General features: G+C 53.8%; 1 pseudogene; it reads right to left on the bottom strand.

Annotated features, from left to right (window-relative positions):
* Positions 1-552: 552 nt before the first annotated feature.
* On the bottom strand, positions 553-19,042 carry LOC132418499 (dual oxidase 1-like; annotated as a pseudogene).
* Between the last annotated feature and the right edge of the window lie 1,030 nt (positions 19,043-20,072).

Raw genomic sequence — 20,072 nt, 5'->3', positions numbered from 1 at the left:
GGGAAGGGGTCTCTAGCTGGGGCGCTTGGCCTTGGAGGGGTTCCCTTAGTCAGTGGGTACAGGCAAGCTCAAAGAGAACGTGTGGGCCAGCCTCGGTGAGCTGGCTGCGTGAGGACCCCACCCTGCAGCAGAATAAAGAAACCCTAAGGCAGGAAAGTGGCTTATTTATAAAAGGCTATTAGAGCAGGAAGAGGAGAGAAGAGCTGAGGAGCACTGAGGCCTGTTGGGGCAGGTTTTGACTACAGTACACGTTTAAAAAGTTGGCAGAAAAGATCAACTGTGCTGTTAGAATGGGGTGCTGAGGGGGTCCTGTAAATTGCTCTCTGTGGGTCTACCCTCTACCCTCTCTAAGGCATTTGCCAGCCCTTTTGACAGTGGGGAGCTCAGAGGAGGGGAGATTTGGGGGACGGGTTTTAGGATGCCAGCATCTGTGCTCCCACTTCATCCTTAGGCTCACAGTCCCCTAAACACACACACACACACACACACACACACAATTTTTCTGCTCCAGTTTTTTGATTTTTTTTCTTATTTTGGAAGAAGAGGTGTCACTTTGCCCCAAAGCAATAATAGCTCTCCTACTTCCCAACCTCTAGTCCCCACACAGTGCCTTGCATTTCTCCAGGCTGAGAGCTTCCGGGCCTGGGAGTCCCTGAACCCGCATGAGGTGACTAACCATGGCCACCTGGACCAAAGTTGGGAGGTGAGAATGGGGAGACGGCTGAGGGAGCCAGAAACAGGAAAGCTACAGGTGAGGTATGGGGCCAAACCTCTGCTCAGCTGGGCAGTGGGCAGAGGCCCTGGGCAGGAGGCCTAGAAGTTCTCATGATGGTAGGAGAAATGAATCCCGTCCTGCCTGTTGATGAGCTGACAGGCCTTTTCCACATTCTTGGTCATGCCATGGGGGTCACAGCTAAACACCCCGATCTTCTGGACCTGTTGGAGGAAGAAGTGAAGGCTAGCTCAGTGTTCAGAGGGAGGGCTAGCTCCATGTTCATGTTAAAGACCAGCAAGAGTCCTTGGTGAGGACCATTCCGTGTTCCTGATGAAGGTTTGCTTTGTACCATGCATGGTGAGGGCTGCCTCAATGTTTATAAAACTAACTCAATTTTGGTAGACTTGCTCTCTGTGCGTCCAGCCTTTACCATTTTCCAACGCATTTGCTAGCTTCAGGTGCAAGATCAGTGTTTCCAATAGGGGCCAGGTTAATCAATGTCCAAGTTGAGGACAGTTTAGTGTCTCATTGAGGGCTAGCCCAGTTTTTATGAGAGTGTGGCTAGCATAGTGTTCGTGGTGAAGGTTAGCTTGGTGTCCAGGGTGAGGGCTGGAGAGCATTAGTGGTAAGGATAATTCTGAGTCTGTGGTGAGGACCAGCCCAACCACCAAGCCTTTCCTTCTGGACAAGACATCACGGCTTCAGAGGTGGCAAGTCCCTGCTACCTGATTCCTCCCTTTGCCCCTCAGGGTGACCCATACCTCTCCCCTTCCATTCCATTACCCCACCAATATCCCTGGGGGTGGATTCTCCTTCCCCTATGGAGCAGGTTTGGGAGCTTTGCTCAGACCCCAAACAAAGGTGAAGAAAACCTGAATATGGGGTGGGACTGACCTTTGGGTGGACCTCCTGCAGAGAGTCGAAGAAGGGTTCGAAGGGGGGTCAAAGTGGGTGATGGAGCGCAAGCCCGTGAACAGACTCCGGTTCAGCACCTTCTGGAAGTGCCGCTCACAGATGTACTGGGGGAGGGAGTAGAGGAGGAAGGTCACAGCCAGGCAGAGCCAGGGTCAGCTCCTAGTCCAGATGGCGGTCCACCCACCTGCCTTGGCCATCCTTACCCTCAACCCACATACCCACTGAGCTGCCCTGCCTGGCCGGCCCTGACGTACCAGCATGGTGGTCCTGAGGTCAAACTTCTCAGCCAGCTGGGTGATGTAGATGTGCACAGACACCAGGTCCTGGTGGTCATTCTCCTCCACCCCCCAGATGATGTCAGCCAGCCACTCAAACTGCCGCTGGGTCCGTGTCACCCAGATGAAGTAGATCTGGGGACAGGGCTAGAGCTTGGGACCCAGCTCATCTCAGGCTCCCTACACCCCAGGAATCATCACACCAATAGAAGTCTTCTGGTCTCTAGCAGCTTGTGCCTCTCCCCAGATAGCCTGGGGAGGTGGAAATGTATGGGGCCACAGGGCCATGCTCTGAGGCAGAAGATGGTGTTGCCCCAGGGCACAGAGCAGTGGAAGTGAGCAATAGCCTGGGGCCATGAGAAAGGAGTCTGTCAAGTGAGCTGAAGGTCTGCTGGGGTGGGAAGCAGCTTTCTCTTGCCGAGCCTGACATTCCACTCCCTCCAGTGGGCCCTTCTCAGGCTGCTAGGCTCCCAACCTACAGGCTGCCCAGAGGCAGAGGGTCCCGCTAAGGGGTATGTCACAGAACAGCCTCTGGAAAGACCCAGCTGGCTGCCTGGAGTGGATGGGCATGGGCTCAAAGAGAGACCAGGGGAATGGAAGCTGCCCCGGGGGGTACCCACCTCCAGCTTCTGATGGGGAGAAATGGGGCTGTGTGAGTTAAGAGGCAGAGACAGAGCTGCTATGGACAGAGGGGCAGGGGAGCTGTCACCCTCTGAGTGCTGACAGCATACAGGCTGGGCCTCTGCCCGCTGCATTCCTGTGGCCCTGACTCACCTGCCAGGCCCAGAGAGACAAGCAGGGGCCTGCCACCAGGGCCAGGGTGAGGCGAAGGGGCCTGGTGTGGAGGGGCCTCAGGGCCTGGGCTGTGCTCCTAGAGCCATCCAGGCCTGCCAGCCCTGCCTTGCTGCCTCCCCTCCTCTTCCTCTTGAGAGCAGAGCCAGTCTCACTTGTGCCCCACCCCAAGTATGCCCTTCCCTCTCTCGAACGGACCGGACAGTGCTTCAAGTGCTGGCTTCCTCTCCAACGCTGCCTGGAGGGACTCTCAGAAGCACATCCTACGTGGGGCACCCCCTAACTGAGGGAAGAGCCTGGAAGGCATCAGCAAAACAACTCTGTCCCTTAGGGTCCAGGAATACCCCAAGTCCCTTGGGGTCAGGCCAACTCAGCCTTTCCCAGACCAGGGAGGCCAAGGACAGAGGCAGGAGACAGGTTCAGATGGACACGGTGATAGGGAGCAGGGGGCCAGGGGCTGGTGGGAGGAGGGGACACTCACCTTCCTACAGAACACTTGGCAGCTGACCGATGACTTGGTCTTTGAGGATGGAGGCAAAGGGGGTGACCCCAATGCCCCCTCCCACCAGCACGGACACCTCAAACTTACGCCACTCCTGGTGGCCCTCTCCAAATGGTCCATCGAGGCACAGCTGCAGGGAGGGGAGTGTGTTTGAGTTAAGTTCGGCTACCACCATAGTTCTGAAGCCAGAAATGGGAGGCAGGGAAATGCAGGTAGGTGTATGGAGTGGGGAGTAGTGGGGGGCTTGTAGCATCATCTGGAAGAATCGGTCTCTGGATAGGGGAAGGGAGGAACGCAGTGGGGAGTCTGGGGCAGCAGGACCGAGGCCTGCTAAGGGACTGTGGGAGCATGTGGTGCATCCGGCCTGGGTCTGGGCACCTTTGGATGTTTGGCACAGCTGTCACCCGTCAGGGGTGAGTAGATCTCCCTGAGGCGGGTGGTCCAGGGCCCTGCTGCCCGGATGTGCAGGCTAAGCGTGTCCTCGTGGGGCGCAGAAGTCAGGGTGAAAGGGTGGCACTCTGTGGTCCCCAGAGCCAGGCAGGCGATCCGCACCCACTGTCCTGACTTGTACTCAAAGCCTTGGGGCCGCTGGAACTCGAGGCGGGTCACTCCTGAGGAGGGAAGGTGGGTGGGAGGTGGCTGTCCTGAACCCAGCAACAATGTGACCCCTAGAGAGTTCCCCAACCTGCAGCCTCAGCTCTGCTTTTGGAATATGACAGAGGAGGCCTCCCGCGATCAGAGATCATTACTCCCCTCAGGCCACGTCTACCCTGAGGGGGTGCTGGGCAGCACTGGGGTTGGTGGTCAGCCTGGCCTGGGCTCCTCCTCTCTCTGTTGTGAGAGAGGCTCAGGTCCCCTGGCAAAGAGCCTCTCTTACCAGCTCCCTCATCCCTACCACCTCAAGGACCCTGCTAACTCCACTGGGCCAGGCCAGGAGATTTCAAGGTCCAGGCTCTGCCCCTGGCCTGTCAGCTTCCTCAGTACCACCAGCCTGCTCCCCTGACAGCCTCTATGTTGGCACCTGAAGGCAGCAGCTCCGCCCTCACCACACTGATCTCCACCTTCTTTCCGGCTCAGGCTCACCAGCTTGTCCCCCATGTAGGTAAGTACTGGGACCAGGTAGAAGATGTGGAAACGGGGCAGCTGGATCAGAGGGAAGCTGCCATGGATGATGAGCTGGATAGAGCAAAGAGTATAGCTGAGATCCAAGCCACACTCACAACAGGGTCTGACCCCTGCATCCCTTCCCAATTGGCCCATCCAATTCTCACCTCACCAGGTGCCATGTTCCTTCCAGGCTCCAAAACTTCACCTCTCCCAACCCATCCTCCAAAGCATTTATGTTAATGAGACTATTTGCATCTTCCTGACACCATCCTAGACCAAGCCACCTGCATTCATGCGGTAGCCTCCTACTTGGTCTTCCACTGGGTTGCCCCACTGTGATCCATTCTCTCCAAGACAGCCAGTGTGACATTTTAAAGTTTGTTTTATCACGTCATTCCCAGCTCAAAAGGCCTCAGATGATTTCCCATTGCACCACAAGGCCTTGCAATGTTCTGGCCTCTACCTGCCAGCATTTCCCCCTCCCTGTTCTTCAAACACGGCAAGTCCTTTCTGCTTCAGGACTTTGCACCTGCTGCTCCCTCTGCTGGGAATGCCTTTCCCCTACTTCTTCCCATCCATCTCACTTTTCAGGTCTCAGCAGAAATGCCACCTCCTCAGGCCTTCACCCAGCCCTCTCTATCCCTTCTCCCTGTTAACTCCCTTCAGAGCATTGTCGTCATCCACGATACTTGTGTTCCTTCATCCATGGACATGTTTACTGTTGTTCTCCCCACTGGACTAGAGGAGTAGGGACTGTGTCCATTTCATTTGCCATGACACTCTCAGCTCCAATCAGTTTCTGCCTGGCACATGGTAGGTGCTCAGTAATTACTGAGTTAATGGAAGGAGTTTCCCCAATTTACCCTGTCCCTTTGGAGACTAAGAACACCTAACCAGTCCTCCTTTTCCATGAAATAACTGACAGGTATTGTCCAGCTCCGGTCCTTTCCCCAACAAGCTGGTCTAATGTGGTCAGACACGACTTGCCCCCTTCTTCCCACTTGCTTGGTCCTGAGTATGGTCAGCCTGGCTCCCGCCTCCACGTCTTCTCAGGACCTGCTCACAGAGGGCTCACAAGTGACCAAACCCCGAGGTCTCCCTTCAGACTGCATTCGCTCCCGTGCTTGGCAGCCTGTGGCCCTAGTGACCACCCCCGCCTTGCCACTTCTGCAACAGTGCTCTACTGGTTCTCCCTCTTTCCCTCTCTGGCTGTTTACTTTCTATCTCCTGCACTGGCTCTGCTCCTTCTCCCACCCCCAATCCTGTGTGTTGCCCAAGTCTGATTTCCTCACCCTCTGCTCTTCTCTTTCTATGATCTCCCACCTGGCGCAGCCTCTCAGCTGAGCCACAGCCCTTCAGCTGCAGCTGCAGCCTGCACAGGTCCACCATGTCCTGCCACCACCTACTGCCCTGTTGGCCACTCATAGCCAGGCCCATCTCCTCTGTGCCCCGAATATTCCACCATCATTCCCACCTCTGCACCACTGTTCGTGCCTTTCTCCTTCTTCTTCTTTTTTTTTTTTTTTTGGCCCAACCAGGGATTGAACCTCGACCCTCGGCAGTGAAAGCACAGAGTCCTAACCACTGGACCTCCAGGGAAGTCCCTCATGCCCTTCCTTCCACCTGGAATGCTCTTCAGTTTCCACTCTGCCCTGTCAAACCTTAGCTTATCTCTCCTTAAGCTTAGCACAAGTTCCACCTTCTCCCCAAAGTCTTCTCTAACCAGTTTGGCCCAAACGAAACTCCCTTCAATGAGCTCTTCTAACTGACTGACTGGAACACTCAGCTCAGCAATTAATCCTGTATTATCTGTTCATTTTGATCATTTCACATGCATGGCACTTATCTCTGCAGCAAATCCTCAGTTCCTGAGGGCAGAGCTTAGAGTCTCCCCCTCCTCTGCTGGGCTTAGCACAGAGCAAGTATATACTAGACCCTTAACACATAACAGTTAAAGTGAACTCTGGTTCCTCATTCAGCTCTCCATTCCTCCAGCTGAGTGTTACCCTATTCTTGAAACTTTCTCCACAGAGCTAACTCAAACCTCCTTGGGCTCTTCTCTCAATTGGCTCCAGTTTTCCCAAGTTCCTCTTTCATTAAGGAGCCCACGCCCACCCCCAAGGCTTTCTGAGAATCCAACCAGGCTGAGAACAATGTCAAGGTGACTTCATACTCCTTTGTTTATACATCTTGCTTGGTGTTGGCTCTACCTTTAAACCACAAAGCTGCTGCAGGGTCATGGTTGACTGAGGAGCCTGGGGAACAGCCTGCCAGCTCAGTTTCTGCTGTGCTAACTCCACCCTCTACAGCCTGGATCAGGAGCCTGGACACCCTTCCCCAGGGTCTGCTCCACACTGGGGTCGTTTACTTGTAACTTCTCTTTCTGCCAGAGGTCAAGTGGCCATACCTGAGATAAACAGGAAGGCAGCAGGTGCTTTGGCTCTGATCTCCCCCCAGATGAGATGCTCCCAAGCTGCAGGGGCTAGGACTTCCCAGCAGAGTGGCCTGCACCTTTCTGAGCTGCTAACTTCCCTTCTGGATCCCCCAGTGATCCCCACAACCGGGGATAAATCAGAAACCGGTCTTGGTCTCAGGGTACCAGGCTGGCCACTCTTCTGGGTCTCCCATCTAGTTCAAAAAAGCTGCTTTATCACCAGAAACAAGACCATCATTTCCACCCCTAACAGAAACAGTAACCCAGATGCTAGGGCTCTACCCATTATCAGGAACGTTGGGAGGGAGGCATAAATTAGCCACAATTTCCAGAGAAACTAACGTCATCGGTTCTAGGAAACATCCTAAGCCCAGGCTGGATAGTCATCTTCAGAACCATGAAGTGCTGAGCAGGTTGGAAGCAGACCCTCCTACCTACCAGTGAAGACAGACTGCACCCCAGCACCAGCCTGACCCAGGCAATGATGACCTTTCTCCCTTGTCTCAGGACAAAGGAGACCCCTGTGTGCAGTTCTGCCTGGAGCCAGGTGATAGGGCAGCCGTCTGGGCTCTGCACTTCTTGAATGCTGGCAGCCAAGCTATCATCAACGGGGACATCAGAGCATTGGGACTTGGTTTAACTCCTCAGCAAGGCCCTCAGGGTGCCCTTCGGGGAAATGCCTGTGTCTGTGAGAAAGGCAGGCCAAGTAGAGCCATGACATAGGGGCACAGATCAGAGTCATCTCTGGAAATAGCCAGCTGAAGCAGCTGAGGACAAAGCCAGGGAAAGGTGAAAAGGGAACAGGAGAGAAGAAGGGAGGGAATGTGAAGGAAGGGAGGCAGGGGCCCAGGTTAAGAAGGAAAGGGGAGAGGTGGAGTCTTAAAAATCCATTTTATCAACAGTCCAATGAAGACATTTTGAGCAAGTTCATTAACTTTACAGGTGGCATTTAGCTAGCTGGATGGATGTAGCTAACACCCCAGAAAACAGGATCAGAACAAAAGTGGCAGAACCTATTTAAGGTAAGTTTCTCTTTAAGAAGGTGACGCTCCCTTGAATGCAGACAGTCCACCCAAGAACCCAAACCACCACCCAAAGGTAGGGAAAGACTGACTGGGCAGAAATGATGTGGGGTGTCTGGAAGGAATGCAGATCAGCCAGGTAAGGCTGCTACTACAAATCCCATGCCAGGGAGTCAGTCTTCCAAGTGCCGCATATTGGGTCAGCCTACCTGAGAGCCCCATATTATATAAGCTCCACCTTTTGAGAGAGATACGGAGGAGTGAAGAGGATACTTGAAATAACTAAGGGGATGGAGAACTGATGTCTCAGGCATCACTGCCTCCCTGGGAACATCTGCCCAGACTCCACTGGCCTGGTTCACAGCAAAAAGCCCTCACCAGCACGTAGAGCAGGATATAGAGGTGGTGGGTCAGCCAGAAGCCCCGGAAGCTGCGGCGCTGGAAGTGGTGGGAGGCGAAGACGTACATGACGGCGAGAACCAGGAGCAGCATGACCCCCGTGAGACCTGCAAATGAACATGGGGTGAAGGGCAGAGGCGCAGGGCCTCACAGAGGGGGCTGTTCTGAGGCTGCCAGGGTCCCCTCTCCACTCCACAGCTCCAGGCAGGGGGCGGAAAGCCCAGCATCCTTCCCTCTTCCTCTCTCCGACACCACTGATCACAGGTACCTTTCATCTCAACAGATCCTACTTGTCCTTCGCGGACCTTGTCATGATGGTTATTTTTCAAGCACCTGTGTCATTACTTGTTTTACGTCTGTCACTTTCTTGACTCTCAGGTCCACAAGAACAGGGACCAGGCTAGGCTAGTTCACCACTGCACCTGAGTGCCTAGTGCAGGGCCTGGCACACCATGGGCCTTATGGACATGTGTGCTGAATGAATGAATGTACAGGGCAGCTGCTCTGAGCCCTCTGTGGAACTCTGGACATCGTAGGCCCTGCCATCAGGGAGTCGAGGCTTGGCCAGCATTCCAGCTGCACTGTACCTGGCAGCCACAGCACCAAGCATGAGCACTGGCACTGTTAGTGAGCGAGTGGGACCACACTGTCGCTGCTCATCACCAGAGCCCCCATGGATCTGGCCCAAACCTGGTGGGAGACCCCTCCTCTCAAAGGGGATCCCAGGCTAGGGGTGCACAGGAGGGCAATACTGGAGCCATTCCAGATAACGGCCCCTCAAGTGATCAAGGAGAGAGGCAGAAGTGAAGAAGATTAGAGCCCTGTAGTGTGGAAAAGCAGAGGTTAAGAAGGGATCTAGCCAAAGCCTGTAAAGTCCTGAATGGAGAGAAGGGCATAAACGCGGCCTGATCCAGTAAACCCCAGTGTGCAGGAGTTAGCAAGCATTCCCTGAAGTTCAAAGCCGATCCTTTTAGGATTTAAAGAAAAATGAAAAACAACACGCTGTGTTTCACAGAAAGGAGTGTAGAAAATGTCTTACCCCAAGGAGGGAACAGAGTGAAAATATAAATAGCTTCAAGAAGCATTTGAATAGATTCACAGCTAATAGCTCTAAAATGGGTGATTATGGGGAGTTAGGAATATGCCCCTAAACAGCTCTTGTCAAGACAGACTACAGAATGGAGGGGGAGAAGGGGAGGGGGCGTCCACCAGGCTCCACAAAGAGCCTGGTCCCTCCCGCATGCAGCTGGGGCATAGCATTCCTCAAAGTCACTGTCACGGTAGCTGTGTGTGTCGGGGGTGGAGGGGTGCACTCCCATTCCTCAGAGGGAGGGACTAGTTCAGAACCAGGGCAGAAGCCCAGCTAAGCTCCTGAGAGAAGGCCTGGAATGCAGTCTCCTACTGCCCAGGAGAGCGCTCGGGGCAAGGGCAGAGCCTGGCTCACCGTGAAGGCTATGAGGGCTGAGTGAGAGCGACTGGGCTGCCTGTGGCAGACAGAACCCAGAGCCTGGAACTCAGAGGCAGGCCCAGAAATTCACGGAGCAGAGAGGGCTCTCACCTGGCATGGTCTGGAAGAACCACCAGTAACACTTCTGGGGGAACTCAGATCTGAGGGTTAGGGAAAGCAAGGACGGATCCTGTGAGGAGATGTCTGGGACCTCCAGAAAGGATCCTCCAGAGGAAGCACCCCACACCAGTCACCAGTCTCCCTTTCTGTGACTTGGGATTGGGGACTCAGGCTGGTCATTGTCCTGTAACTTGGAGGGTGACACACTCCTCTGAACGAAGAGAATTTCTGCAAAGAATTCCACCCCCTTCACCCCTGAGCCAGGCCACACACACGCACACACACACACATATACACACTCACTCACCCGTTGTCATGGAAGAGGCCAGGTAAGAGGCAGGAAAGGATGTGAGCAGGCTGATGGAGAAGAGGTAGACATTCACCACACGGCCTGCACTGTGTTAAGGCTAAGGAAGACCAGACAGGGTGGGGTTGAGCCTGGGACCAGCCCACTGGGGGTGCTCAACCCATTCAGCCCAAGCTCTAGGACTCCAGCCAGCCAGAGTTGGGGGCCTGAAAAAGGACCCTAGGGATCTGGACTTCTATTCTTTAATAAACCTCCTGTTCCTCCCCTGCCCCATATACACACCATCCATGAAAATAGCCACATGCGTCTGAAATTATACCATTAGAAGTTCATTCCTTTGGTTTCTCTCATAGAATTACGTGTTTTTGTTTGTTTGGCTCACCAAGAGGCTTGTGGCATCTTAGTTCCCCGACTAGGGATAGAACCCAGGGCCCTGGCAGTGAGAGCATCCAGTCCTAACCACTGGACCACCAGGGAAGTCCAAAGTTAAAGATTTGCTACCTTTGGCATAGCTGGTGATTCCTATCTACCTACTGATTTTATAAAAGGTTACAAGTCTCATGTACATATCACTTCTTTATAGCCTTTCAATTCTCCACTTTCCAACAATGTTATAAAATAGTAAGGGCAAACACAATAAAATAGGCACCCACTTGTAGAAACAATGCTGTGCCAAGATGTTAAGGCAGCCAAAACTGGTCTGTTGGCTGGCAGGCAATGCCATTTGTGCAGCAGGTAGCTCAGGGTATGACAGCTGACTCCTCAAAAGCAGCTCGAATATTGGTGCATGAAAGTATAGCTTGTTCCTGAGTCAAGGACCTTCTAAACCCATTTAGGGAGTTGTTGGGAAGAGTAAATGAGATGAACCCTATTAAGTGCCTGGCATGCAACAAATGCTCAATAAACATTCGCTGGATCTGCACGGTCACAGAGTCTAAAGCCTAATCCTGCCGGTCTGGTAACCTCCAGCCTGGTGTGTGATACTGGGAAAAGCGACCTGTGTGAGCCCTGCCCCTCTCACAAGGTGCTTGTCTCTGATGCATGTGTTTCGCCGCCCATCTTCCGTGTCTCAAGCCAGTGTGCCCTGGACCTCCCACCCTGCCCTCTGGGTCCTGACCCCTCCTCACAGTGCCATCACTCCGGAAGAGTGCAGGGTTGACGTCCTGCCATCTGGTAACTGGAGGCAGGCCCAGTGTTGCCCTGGCCTTTGTGTAAGAGGGCAGGCCCAGATCCCGGCCTGGTTGCAGGCAACTGGCCAGGTGGTCTGTGCGGAAAAACTTCAGTGGCCCAGGCAAGAAATCGGGATGAGATACCAAGTCTGAGGGAGCTCCTCTGGCCCATGCCCCAGGCTCCAATCAGCCCCAGGGGGACCTAAGCCATACAGAGGGAGCCATGGTCAGCAGGTCAGGAGCTCTCTTAGCAGCGAGAGAGTGTAGGCTCCCAGCCCTGGGCACCCCTCCCTGCCCAACTCTGGAGCTCCAGCTGAACTTCTTCCCGGGGGCCAGGCATACACAGCCTGCAGGGATAGCCTCAGCCTCACCTCATGCATCCTCAACCACCACATGGTCCTCTCACTCAGTGATCTGGGAGGCCATGCCCAGCAGCGGGTCCACATCTTCAGCTCTTTGTAGGTTTGCGTGCTTTGGGGGTAGGGAGAAGAGGGGGGCATGGCTAATGAGGCCAGCGGTTCGGCAGCCAGGCTCCCTCAACCCCACAGTTCATGTCCTGGGCCCACCCAGTCCTGCTATTTGCTCCCAAACTGCGGGGCCATTGCTTCTCTACAGGTTGATTCCCCACTCAGGGTGCGCAATGTCCCCATCCAAAGCTCATGCTGCTAGGACACAGGTCTCCACAAGCACAAGGAACCGAAAACTTTGCTTCTATTTTAGGAAACTCGACGGTATGGTTGACAAAGGCACTAGATCTAGGTCTTGGTCCTTGCTCGGTTAGTAACCAGCTGTGTGACAGGACCTCTCTGAACTCAGTGTCCTGCCCTTAATAAAAAGGCCCTTAGGGATTAATAAATAAAATAATAAACAGGTATTAGCAGACACTGAGGTCTCTTTCAGCTCAGCTCCATGACTCTGATTCTATGCTTGCCTCTTCCCTCTTTCCTCCCACCGCCTTCCCCCTTTATGAACACTCTACACAAAGTATCTGATTTTGCTTTAAATTAATGGTCAATGGTCTTTACCCATACTGGCCTGGACAGATGATGCCTGGTAATCTCTCAGAATTCCTTTCTCCACCTTGCCCTCCCCATATGTTCACATTCACACACTGCCCTGGTGTGTCTAACTGGGAAGTTTCCTTGGGGGCTGGGATGGCTGGGGTACTCCATTGCCTACAGGGGACCCAGAGTTGTCAAGGGAGAAGGAAAACCTGGAAGGAAGTGATAGATGTAGAGCCACATCTGCACAGGCCCCTGCTGTGCCTCACACAGCCCTGAGGTGGGCATGGAGGACTGACGTTTGACGGTGTATAGCTACCTGGTCATCTCAGACAGTTGGTAGGGGAGATGGCTGGGGTGCCCCAGGCTGCTTCCTCTACCCCAGCCCATCCCAGCTGGCTGCCTCAGTCCTACTGCCCCCCTTCACCACACACCCTCAGACACACACACACACACACCACCACACACACACACCCACATATGTGCCCCCAGCCCTGACCTCTCGGCTCCAGTAGCTATCGCAGACCCGGAGAGCTCTGGAGACACTTGAGTTCCTATTGATGACCCCTGGAAGTGGCAGCTGGCATTTCTGAAATACAAGGAGGTTAGTGGTGACCGAGGCTATGAAGCCCCAATGTCAGGCATCAGCTCTAGTCTCCAAGGCTAGAGCCAAGGGTCCAGGCTATTGCTTCCTTGAGGTGGTGTGTGGTCAGGGTAGGTCCTGAACAACCTGAATTTTTGGAAGCAATAAAAAATAAAAATAAAGAAAACATCAGACCAAACGTCTAAAAGCGTATCCCTTATTTCACCATGTTTCATTCTCTCTCTCCTTCTCTCTCTCAATAGAGAAAGAGACAGAGACAGATAAACTGTCAACTGAAAGAAAAAATGCACAACATAGGAGTTGTGAGTTTCAATTTTATTCAGGAAACTTACTGAGGACTATAGGCCAGGAAACAGCCTCTTAGTAGCTCTGAGGGGACTGCTCCAAAGAGAGAGGGGGAGAACCCAGTATATATAGGATTTGGGCTAGGGAATGGGTGCAGTCAAACATACATTTCTGTAAAAGGTTACTGCTAGTCACAAGGATCAGATACCTCAGTAAATGGTTTTTGTGTTTTTCTGTGTATGGGAAGGTGCAACAATCTGGGTCCATTAAAATTTTTTCCTGAGATACCTCTAACTATCTAAGGGGTTTGTTTTCCCAAAGCACTGAGTGTCTTATCCTGTTTTTTGTCCCGAATTCCTTTTCAGGGTGTACTGTTAGAAGGCGACTGCAGCGGCTAATGACCTGATCCTTGTAGAGCTGGATGGTGGGCAACATTCTTTATATATCTTTTTATATATGTAAATTAAAACATTTAAAAAAGGATTATTAATCGTTCTTTTGAAATTACTTGTCTATGTATAACTCAATTACTATGATTTCTTGGCCATCATAAGCCATATCCAGAAATTGGTCCAGAGTAAAAATAATCTAATCCATGAACTGTTTTAACTTATAACGCAATTGTAAAAAAATAGACTGCATGCTTTATTTTATATACTTTTAATTTAATATGTATATTTTTAAGTTTATTTGTCATTATTTTGTAGTCAATACTTTTCTTCAGCTCTCACACATTTTTATTGTAATTCCCTCCGAAGGCTTATAAGCCCCACTTCCTGTCCTTATAGCTAAAAATATCCCCAGTGTAGTGTCAACACCTGCGGGCTTTCTGACTCACCCTCTGAACCTCAGTTAGCCCGTCTTTAATTGGAGGATTAATATCTAAACCAGCTGCAGAAAAATGGACATTAAGGTGCTCAAAAACCACAATGATGTATCTTTTTAAACAACTGTTGTTCTTCTTTCCCTCCATATTCACTGTTCCCTGGGGAATGGGCACAATTCTGATTGATAAGCCTGTCCTGAGGTCTCCTGAGGCAGATTTTTCTCAATATACACCTCCACCCCTCCAAACACACAAACATCTGAGCCCCTCCCTCACCTCATGTAGACGCCAGGGGGCACCATGGTGGAGAAGAACTGCTCAGAGGCCACCAGGAACTCCGGAGAGATGCTGGGGTCCAGGAAAGGGCGGTATTCTGTCCACAGGGGTAAGAAGAGAAATAGGCTCTTTACCCTCACACACTCGTCACACGAACCCACCTGTCTTCTTTGCCCTATGGATCCTGACCCCCTCCCCCTCCCCCAACCCCCCCCTCAGCCCAGGTGTTCCCCAAACTCCCTCACCTGTGTAATTCGGCGGTGCTTGCTGCAGGAAGCTGGGCAGCCACTCATACATCGCGATGTTCTGAGGGTCAAGAGAGGGGGAAATGGGAGGCCAGCGCTGGAGCAGCCAGGCCAGGAAGGATCTGAGCTCAAGGAAGGCTTAGGTGTGAGACGAGGACCAGGCAGGGCAGTCACGGGAGAGACACTCAAACAGGAGAGGGGCGGAGGTTCCCGTTGCCCACGAGGAACGAGGGCAGGGGGGAGGGGCAGCTAAATAACAATCACGAGAAAACCTCTGGTATAACTAGCGCTTTGCCTCCTTATCACTCTCAGGGGCTTTCCCTAGACGGTAGCTGCCTGGGGAGGGGTGTTTCTGGGTGGGCTTGTCCAAGGATGGAGGGCTCTGCGGGGCAGCGGAGTCTCCCGGGGACAAGGACTTGGGGGCAGGGCCGCGCGACCGACCTGGTAGGTGGCGATGACCCTCTTGCGCGCGTGCTGGAACAGCTCCTCGTCGCCCCAGAGCGGGTGCTGGCGGACCAGCTTCTGCGCCCACAGGTTGTGGTAGCGGAACCAGAGCAGGCCCAGCGCCTGCAGGAAGGGCTCGCGGTTCCCTCGCTCCGCCCCGAAGGCTGCCCGCGCGGTGGGGACACAGGGGAGGAGTTGAGCGCGGGTGGGCCCGAGGGGGGCGCACCTCGCCGGCCCCAAGCCCGCGCCTCCGCCGCCTCACGGTACAGCCCCCGGGGCCCGCGCCGCCCCGTGGCGGGGTCGGGCGCAGTCCACATGCGCAGCGGGTCCTGCGCGTTCCGGGGAAAGGCGGGGTCGGGCCCCGACGCCAGCTGCCCACCGGAGAAGCTGCGCAGCTCGTCGCTCCAGGAGTGCGAGGAGCCATAGATGGCGCTGCCGTCCAGCCAGCCCGTCGCCTCGTGGGTCTGTGGGGACAGCAGGAGGCTGAGCCGGGGGTCGGGTGGCCGAGGCGGCTCAGGGCGGGCGAAGGCCGGGCGGCCGTTGCGGGTGGTGGGAGCCTCTCCACAGCTGCCTCAGGTCCCGCCCCACCCCACCCCCCCAGCCGCCTGCCCCGCCCACCAGGTCCCGGGGGTTGCTGGGGCTCTGTTCGGTCTCGGGGTCCCAGCGGCTCCTCTGGAAGGGCAGCACCACGTCCCCGCTCTGGTCGCGATCGAACACGGGGTCTCCGGGCGGGATGTGGATGTTGAGGAACTCGGCTGGGCAGCCAGGCTTTTCCACGCTCACCAGGTCCGAGAGCACGTGGTAGCCTGCCCGCAATGGCGGAAGGCGTGGGAGGGCCAGCTGAGGGCCGCTGAGCAGTCTATCTAGACCCCCCACCCGCTTCCCCTGAAGCTTCAAAAGACTCAGAAGCCATTACGGTCAAGTGTAAGCCTGGACCTCCCCACCCCTTCCCAAGCCTTCATCCAAACTGTTTTCGTTGTAAGTTTGGTCTTCTCCTTGGTAACTGGGAGGTGCCCAGTGAATGTGCCTAAGCGGTAGGGCTGGCAGCACCGGCTCCAAAATGCAGCTGGGAGCAGGCTGCCCAAAGGGCCTGCCAGACTCAGTGGGACACTGGACACTGGATAGCAAGTGTGGGCACCATGGATGGCCAGCAGGAGCTGAGCATTCCTGCTGGGAGCCAACAACCCACAGTCACTGCAGTCAGGCCCACCTGGCACCCCCATTTTGCTGGCCCACCCCCCAGCCCTCTTACCAGAATCAGAACCCTGCCCTGAACCCGTCCTAGGAGCCACAGGGGCAGAGTGAGAACAGAGTCCCCCCAAGAGTACCTACCAGATTATTTCCATGCTCCTCTAACCCCACTCCCATCAACAACTCAAGGTGACGCAGATTTATGCCTCCCCCAAGCAGACGTTCTCCCCCTGCTCCGACCCCTACCCCACCCCATTCCCTCCTCTTCCATCTCTCACCCCCTCTCTCAGACCCTCCATCACTCTCTCCCTTCATTCCCTGACTCCCCGCCTCAGACACAGAGGTGTCCAGCTGACCCCACTGGCTTCCCTTCCCCAGAGGTTGAGGCTCTCGTGGAAGAACACTCCCAGCACTGTGCGGTTTCGCAGGGAGGCCTGCCCTGCGGGGCCCCTCATGGCTCTGTTGCTAAGTGCCCGGGGGTTGGGCAAATGAGGCTCTCGGAAGGGCTGGTACACACCAACTGCATAGCTGGCTGGGATGAGGCGCTGCAGCCGGGAGCCTAGAGTAGGAGGGGTAGGGGCAAGGATGAATCCCCAGGGGGCTCCCTGACCTCTCTGCCAGGCTCCCTTCCACACCACAGATCCTAAAACCTTAGGAATGGGTGAGCCTTTGCTGGTACCTGCCAGCCCTTGCCCCTTAGCGGTGGCTACCTCCCTGACCCTGGGGCTCCATCTCCACTTGGCTCTCACCTACCTTTGCTGCCCCATCTGTGCTCCATGAGGTTGTTGTACCACCCATCAAATCGCTGCACCTCCCATGAAATGGGGTTCTGAGCTCCTGTGTGAGAACAGAGGGAAGGGGTAGCTGAGCAAATCAGTGCATGAGAGGACAGGCCAGCAGCAGAAAGTGGATACCCAGCACAGTGCAGGAGGTAGGGTACGGAGGGAGTTTACCCAGGGTATGTCCAAACTCAAGCCCAGTCTTTAAGCTGCTCACTGGACAACTATGGCAGGGAGCACTAAAGTGGTGTAGCCAGTGTGTGCTGATAAATGGCCTCAGAGAGGAAGAGGAGGGCGAAAGAGAACAGTGGCGGTGGCGCAAGGGATGTAGGAGCCTTCTACTGCCCTCACACCCCAACTCCCTGGGGGACAGGACAGAAACTGTTCCCAGCCCTAAAACATCATACAGTGCAAGAGTCAGCCACTCTTCCACCCAGTGAAGGACATGTCATTCTGTGACTCACCCCTGGGCAGGGGAAATATGGAGAGGAGCTTGGCTCTCTCTCGTTGAGCCGCTCTCAGAGCAAGGATATGGGCCATGGGGCTGTGGCTTTGGGGCCTATTGTTACCCCTATCTTTTCCCCAGTTTCTTGGGTGAGATCAGGGACTGACTGGTCATGTGGATAACCTTGCTGCCTCCTCTTCTGGGGCATCATGTTCCCCATATGATTCCTCTATTGACCCTATTTTATTCTCCAAAAACTAGGGTCTAGGAGGAAGCACTCAGCTGTTGAGGAAAGAACTCAGGCAGTGGGGGCAGAAGGAAGGGTCTAGAATCAGAAGTGGAGCAAGGATCCTTCTGGTCAGTAGATCAGATGACCAGCCAGAGTCCTTTCCCCAAACTAGGAGGCTACAGGGCTTAGGCTCCCTGTCTGCTCACCTCAGAGAACAGAGAAAAGAAAAGGACTCTCATCAGCCAGAGAGAGACCCATTCCTCCGGTTGTCTCTCCACTCAGACCAAGGACAGGATCTCAGAGCTACTTTCCTGCCCCATGCCCTGGGAGCACGCACGTCAGCACACATCATACATACACTCGCCAGGGGGTCTGAGACGGTAGATGACTCAGGCCCTGATGTTTGAGCAAAGAACTCAACTAAGGATCCAGGACATGGGGCAAGAACTAGGGCAGCCACATACATGTGGTCTCTAAAATAAGATGAACCGGTGGCAGAACAAGGAGGCCGCCTCTTGGGTAGGGTATGGGGGAGAATACCTCTGGGAATAAGAGTTAAGATCTGGGGAAAAAAATGAAAATCCAAGGCCAAGGCAAGGAGAGGACTGGGAGGAAAGGGAACGTGAGAAGCTTTGGCAAGGGAGAAACTGCACGGGCTGCCTCACCATGCTATCGCCTCCAGCCAAGACCAATCACGCCACAGATTCTCTCTGCTTTCTCCTGGTGCATCCCCCACCCCTGATGATCAGAGACTTGCTCTTTTAACCTAATTTGTGGCACCTTACGCTCACTTTTCTCCTCAGAGACCCAGACTACAGAGAATGGCCTCAGATTCTAATAAGAGACTGTCCAAAGCTGAAGTAACAAACGTTTATGGATATATATTTTTTTCATTTTTATTTTTTTGCCATGCCATCAGTTCCCCGACCAGGGATTGAATTCAGGCCACGGCAGTGAAAGCCCAGAATTCTAACCACTAGGCCACCAGGAAACTCCCGGATCTTATTGATTTTTGTTTTTGTTTTTATCACATTGTGTTAAAACACTGGCGACTTCCCTTTAGCTTTGGGTCCAGTCCGATACCAAGATCCTTTATTGTTTTGTGTGTCTGATCAGTCTTTTCCTCTATGGGGTGTCAGGGGTCCTTACTGCGTGAAGAAAGAGGGAAGACAGAAGAGAGAGAAAAGGCCCCCAGTTTGTAAGGAATAAAACAGGAAGTGCTGACACAGCAGATGAAGGCTCCCTAATTCTGTGTATTTGGGGAAATTTTTCATTCCATTATCCATTCATCTAGTCAAGAAGCTTGAAATGAGCACCTACCATGTGCAGCGTGCTGGTTTAGCTAGGGACTAGGGATACAGAGGTGAATATGACACAGCTTCTGTCCTTGGAGGACCCCAGAGGATGCTGGGTTCCTCTGCTCCTAGCTGTGCTTCTCCTCCGATCTGTACTCACCCATGGGCACCCATGGCCCAATCAGGAGTGTCCATGCCAGAGCCAAGCGGAAGCCCATGATGAAAATGTTAATAGGGCTCAGTTGTTAGAACACCCTAAAATGGAGACCCTAGAAAAAAGACAAAGGACAGAGAGAATGAGCTCCAGCAGTTCAGGAGAGTCAGGGCCTCTTGAGGCCCCTATGAATCAAGGCCTGGGGCTGGGCTAAGACCAGAGTGTGTAGCAAATGGCAGGAGACTGACTCTCTCCCAAGAATCTTTCATTCACTCAACAAACACTTGATAAGCACCCACTACATAGTGGGCACTGACCTAGGCACTGGAGATTAAGTGATAAACAAAGCAGACAGAAATCTCTGCTTTCCTGGACTTTACTTTCTCAGATTAATTGGAAACCTTGCTTTGACTCAGCTTCCTACCGTGTGTGTGTGTGTGTGTGTGTGTGTGTGTGTGTGTGTGTGTGTTCCTCGGACAGAGTCTTGCTTGGGGGCCAGAGCACTGGGTTGAGGCCAGGATACTGTGCGGCTGACAGTCCACTAGTGTGATCTTAGGCAGGTCACTTATCTGCTCTGGACCTTGGTTTCCTCTTCTGGCTATGTGAGTACACATGCCTGAACTGCCTACCTCCTAGCCTGGTTGCCAGAATCAAATGTGAGAATGAGGTTGAATTCCAAGCAAGAAAAGTGACAGATGTTATGTAAATGTGATATAGAGAGGGTAGGCTGGAGCTTGGCTTCTCTGGGCAGACTCAGAAAGGATGCAGCCCCCGGTGCTTATGTGTTTGGGGCTGGCTTTCTGCTCTCTCTCCCAGGCCAACAAATCACCTAGGGATGACAGGAAAACAGAAGCAGCAGGGGACTCAGGCTGGGACTCCTGAGTGGCGCAAGGAGTGCCTAAGGCCAGTGAAGACCTCCTAAAGGCAATATGGAGAAGGGGGTGGGGTGGGGCTGGGGAACTGTCTAGCAGAGGAAGGTAGGAGCTCAGGGAAAGCCTCATCCCTAGCCAAACCCTCAGGGCTCCTGGACAGGTTGTCGTCTAGTCACAGAGGAGGGAACCCAGAGGATGATCTCCTCCCCGACTTGACATCTC

The sequence above is a fragment of the Delphinus delphis genome, chromosome 2 (assembly GCF_949987515.2).
Source record: "Delphinus delphis chromosome 2, mDelDel1.2, whole genome shotgun sequence".
Classification (NCBI taxonomy): Eukaryota; Metazoa; Chordata; class Mammalia; order Artiodactyla; family Delphinidae; genus Delphinus; species Delphinus delphis.
This window is presented reverse-complemented; position numbering and strand designations above follow the sequence as displayed.